This window comes from Colobus angolensis, unplaced genomic scaffold (assembly GCF_000951035.1).
Source record: "Colobus angolensis palliatus isolate OR3802 unplaced genomic scaffold, Cang.pa_1.0 Scaffold16, whole genome shotgun sequence".
In the NCBI taxonomy this organism is placed as follows: Eukaryota; Metazoa; Chordata; class Mammalia; order Primates; family Cercopithecidae; genus Colobus; species Colobus angolensis.
Genome location: NW_012114710.1, coordinates 16,664,050 through 16,669,713, shown reverse-complemented (window position 1 = coordinate 16,669,713; position 5,664 = coordinate 16,664,050). Strand labels below are relative to the sequence as shown.

General features: G+C 41.9%; 1 pseudogene; it reads right to left on the bottom strand.

Annotated features, from left to right (window-relative positions):
- Nucleotides 1–2,528: 2,528 nt before the first annotated feature.
- On the bottom strand, nt 2,529–2,807 carry LOC105508287 (annotated as a pseudogene).
- Nucleotides 2,808–5,664: the final 2,857 nt, after the last annotated feature.

The window sequence follows — 5,664 nt, the reverse complement described above, 5'->3', positions numbered from 1 at the left end:
TATTATTATTAGGGGCATTCTATTATGCCAAACACAATTTATAGTAGAAAGTATGTTTTCTTGCAAAACTTTAGCCATATTTAGAACAGCTTTCAACGCATAAGGCACCCCCTCTCTTTGTCAGGGCATTCCGGCTAGTTTTGAGGCTTAATAGCTCTAGTCCATTTCCATTCTCACTATACTTTTTAGGGAACTTAAATGTTCATTTTACTTTAAATCTCAAGTCCTTTTCTCACATGGATTTTACTAATTAGCTAATTTAGGGAAATTGTCTGCTATTTTTTCTTTCCTTTGTCACCTCAAACCTCGCTTGGTATTTGCTCAGCATTTTAAGATCTCCCCCGCCCCCCAGGCTACTTGGAAGCTTCCAGGCTACTTCTTTACGGGCAGTTTACAGATTTTGTTTTCAAAGGCCTTTAGTTGACCTTGACCTGCGTGGGTGTTCTCGTCTTTCCTCCTATCGTATGTTACGGTTACCTGCAGAGGCTAGCGTCGAAGGAGAGGTGCTATGCGAGGACGGCCCCAAGTTAAACAGTGACAGCCTCTGCCCTCCTAGACCCCAGGCGCGCGGGGGCGGGCGCGGAACACCGATTCCACCGCCACCTGCAGGCCTCGCGGTGTGGCGGGGTCCGGGACGTCACACAAATGCCAGGGCACCCATGTTTCTGCCCTGGGTAACTCTCATGTCAGCCGGTCCCCCTATTCTGCTAAAGGAGAAAACAAAATTTCCCTCCCATGGAAGCAGCTGGGCAGTTTGAGAACTGGTGGGGCAGAAGGCTGATCGCGCAGAGCCTGGTGCAAACGGGAAGCAATTCCCCTGGAAAAAGAAATGAGGGGCAAGAATTTGCATGTCTTTCCCAGGAGTATCAAAGTCTGGGAGAGTTTCCTTCCCAAAGTCATCTGTTCCAAACTGAACTAAAAAAGCTACCTCCCAGGGGCTCCCCAGGAACAGGTTCCCCTGTAAGGGCCAGCAGAACTTGAATAATTTGGGAAGAAGACTCCAATCAAGGATGGGAATTATCCCCTTACACACTTGGCTAAGATTTTTAGGAGAGTAAAGAGGGACTGGAAATTAATATATTTGGAGTCATATATAAATCTGACATTGTAAAATGCAGGCAGTTCTTATTCTGCAGTGTAGGGCCAATCGTTATCACATGGGTTACTCCTTGTGGTATCTTTATAAAGCTCTGATTTAAAGAACTGCTGTTTTGCTGTAGATGAGTGTCTGGGCTGATGGAACTCTCACATCACCTAAATAACCATGAGGCTGTTTTTCAGTTTGCTCACCTCAGTGCTACACATTGCACATGCATTAACAGATATCACCAATGAATGATGATGGAGGTATCATCATTTACTTGACAATCTGTAAGGTACCTTCCACGTAATTGACAATATATACCTACTTAATTACTTATGCTCTTCACATCTCTGTTCCGTTTACTTTGCAAAGAGAAAAGTCCTTTGAACCCAAACATTTGTCGACCCCAGTCCTAGAGAAGTCACAAAATTTGCCAGAGGGAAGGCAAATCTTTTAGCATCTACTTCTAGTATAGGTGAAATTGCTGGGAGTGACTGCTCAGGAGCAACTGAGCAAAATTGGCAATTTTCCCCACAGAGCAAAAAGATTTGGTTTGAAAAACATCATACAGCCACTCAAATGTAATTGCCAATATATTTACCAAATTGAGCAAGTGATTTTTTTTTTTTTTTTTGAGATAGAGTCTCACTCTGTTGCCCAGGCTGGAGTGCAGTGGCACAATCTCGGCTCACTGCAACCTCTGCCTCCAAGGTTCAAGTGATTCTCCTGCCTCAGCCTCCTGAGTAGCTGGGACTACAGATGAGTGCAACTACGCCCAGCTAATGTTTTGTATTTTTTAGTAGAGATGGGGTTTCACCATATTGACCAGGCTGATCTTGAACTCTTGACCTCGTGATCCACCTGCCTCAGTCTTCCAAAGTGCTGGGATTACAGGCGTGAGCCACTGCACCCGGCCACGGGTGATTTTTGGATTTCCACACCATGGCTTCCCTCCTACAGATTGACTTTAATTACCTGAAGTAAGTTTGTAAGTTTAATTAAAAAGAAGTCGCAAGCAGTAGATAGTGAAATGAACAGAAATGGAAACACATATCCTGAAAGTGTAATACGCTGGGAAATTTTACAGAGGGAGGTGAGATTAAATGAAAGCAGGAAGAGTTCCTATCCTAGGTTAATTTACACAATGTCTTTTATTTGCTTACATTTATTTGGGGTGAATACATTTATAATTTATAATTTTAACTTTTAAAGGTGTGGACAGAAATGCTTTTACTGATTAGGAAATAATTTTTATTCCACTAGAAGTGGAACAATACTTCTTGTAAATAAATACTAGAAGTAAAGTACATCCAGTGGAACAAAATATTTAAAATAAATATTTAAAACAAAATATTTAAAATAAAATATTTAAAACTACACTTGAAATTTCAAATGCATAAAATTCAGAGGATAAAAAATCTTCAAAAATCACAAGACACAGAGTTTAGGAAGCCAAAGGCTGTGAACTTCCTTTCTCACTGAATCTATGCTTTATTTTGCATTCTTCACAGGTAAGCAATCAATGCCTGTTCTGCTGTGGACCAAAACCAGCCCCATGGAGCTGATCTTCAAATAAATGGAATTTACTCTGGCATGCTCTTATGTATGATACCTTTCCAAGGCCAAATCCCAAGATACCAACAAGTGTAACTTTAGGCAATGATCCAAATCTTGGATTAGCTGCTAAATAACGTTGGCAGAACAGTCCCTGGGTGACGAACATGCTTATAGGAGAAAAAGGCAGAGCTCTCTTCCAGAAACTTTCTTCTTGACATCCTCTTATAATGTTTGAAATCTCTCCTCTGTGAATGTGCAGTTTTTTGAATAAAACAACAGGCCCTGCTTGCCTGGTGGTGGCAAATGGGGACCTTTCTCTTGGTTTCCATGAGTAGACATTGGGGCCATGATGACTTCGTGTTTGCTTTTCTTCCAGTTGAGTGTGCTCGGCCTACTCCTTGACCCAGTGCTGAATGTCTGTTACATGTCAGGCAAGGGCATGCATAGACGTGAAGAAGAATAAGACACAATCACTGCTAAAGGAACTCACAGTCTGTAGGGGGGTGTTCCCCAAGGCCGTGTCCCTGGCACTGCCAAGCGGAGCTGGCCTCCTTCCTCGGTGACTGCCACAGCCTGGACTGGAAAATAAATTTTAATTTCTAAGAAAGTAGAGAATGTGAGAGCGCCTTCAAAGTGAGGTTTACGGTTGTAAAACTTGGATTTCAGCGTGTTGTTTGAAAGGCAAGTAGTATTTATATGTACTCATGTGTACATAATTTTATAATCACTTACAGTGTGTCTGAACCAGCTCCTGACCTCAATGTTGTACTGCTCTGGGGAAACATCACACTTTTTCTACCCAGGGAACTTAAGTCTATCCCAAAGAATAGTAAATAGATTTAGAAACTCTCAAAGTGTTCTGCATAGAAAACTAAAAGGAACTCTCCTGTTTGAGAAACTGGGATGGGTTTAAAAAGACTGCAGATTCTTTATCACCACCCCCAACCCCTCAGAGGTGGAATTTATTTCTTCTCTCCTTGAATATGGCCTGGCTTTGAGACTGCTTAATGAATAGAAGGTGGCAGAAGTGACGCTGTGGCCACTCTTGGCTTACGTCCTGAGAAGGCCTGGAAGTTTCCATTTTCCATCTCTTCTGGGACCCCCAAACTACCACACAGAGAGACCACATGTCTTGCATTGGAGAGGGAGGAGGCTGGCCTCCTGGTGGGGCTTCCTGGAGCCTCTAGTTCCAGGCATCTTTTGAAAGACACCGAGAACTGCCAGCTGAGCTATCAGTCTACAGAAGCTAGAAAGCAAACAAAGTGGCTGTTGTTTTAAGCCACTAAGTTTGGGCAATTTGTTACATAGCAATAAATAATTGAAATAGAAAGCAAGCCATTCACTGTCACCTATAACTCTTGGTTAACAGGGAATGGCTTTGCTTTATTGGAAAGACAGTTAGACTTAGTTCTCTAAACTGAGTTTTGGCCGATGATTTATTGTGAGTTGCAGAGGACACAAGTAAGGGTTCCTCTAGTTAGAGAACACAGGGATATAGGGTCAGAAAAGATGCAGAGAATTATGTGGGGAGTAGGCGGCGAGGTGCGACCTTTAGGGCCTGGCGGGCGGTGGCAGACATGAGTACCCAAATAGATGCTGTGAATAAAACCAGTGATCCCAGGCAGACGGTGGTACCAAGGCTATGAGTGCTGAAGGAGAGAGTGGGGAGGAAGGATAAAAATAAAAGCATAATTATTCAAATAAAAATGTTTATTCATATGCCACATAAAATTATCTACCCTACTACACTTTTGGAAACACTGCCTAGAAATAACACCCTTTTCATACCTCATGGCTCCTTCTGAAGGAGTCCTTCATGAGGAAGTAAGTAAATAGGGATTTTCTCTTTTTTGAAGAAACTAGATATTTTTTCTTACATAGTGAAACACAGGTCTTTCTTCATTACTCCATGCGGTGGTCACACTTAGCCCCATCAGCACAGTTAGACAGGCACAGTCACACACCAAGGAACAGGTAGACACACACACACAAACACACACACACGGACACATTCTTAAATAGGATGTTTTTCAAATTGGCAATCATGAAGAAAAATTTTCAACTTTTATACTTTCAAAGTTCCTAAAAATAGATGAGTCTATTTGATAGCAATTTTGGCATTTTTGAGGCAAATAAGTTTACTCATATTTTCAAATATTTAAGCTTAAACTGCATAATTAAAGAATTCCATATCATCTTTAATTTGTGTTGTTTGTTTGTTTTTGAGACAGAATTTCACTCTTGTGACCCAGACTGGAGTGCAGTGGCGGCATCTTGGCTAACTGCAACCTTCACCTCCCCAGTTCAAGCTATTCTCCTGCCTCAGCCTCCCGAGTAGCTGGGACTACAGGCATGTGCCACCATGCCTGGCTAATTTTTGTATTTTTAGTAGAGATGGGGTTTCATCATGTTGGCCAGGCTGGTCTCGAACCCCTGACCTCAAATGATCTGCCTGCCTAGGCCTCCCAAAGTGCTCCTAAATGTACAGTTTCATCATTAGCCTTTTTTGTACTTTTGTGTTTTTATTTTCTTATTTTTAATTTTTTATCATTGGCCTTTAAAAAATCAAATGAAAGTATTATTGGATAACATAAAGCTTCCCTTGATTTCAAAAAATTCCAGTTTTGTCTACTGCTTGAAACTTTAGGTTATGGTCTCATGAGCATGGTATTTCAATGTCTTCCTATGTAGGATGGGTATTTTTCTACTCCAGAACAGGTATTGTTACCATGAGGTAATCTATGTTTAAGAGTGTCATAGGAGGCAGAAGGGAATCACTTGCTGTGTCCTAAAATGTAATATGTAGAGTTTTTTTTTTTTTGACACAGAGTCTTGCTGTGTCATCTAGGCTGGAATGCAGTGGCACGATCTTAGCTCACTGCAACCTCCACATCCCGGGTTCAAGCAATTCTCCAGCCTCAGCCTCCTGAGTAGCTGGGACTACAGCTGTGCACCACCACTCTCGGCTAATTTTTGTATTTTTTAGTAGAGATGGGATTTCACCATGTTGGCCAGGCTGGTCT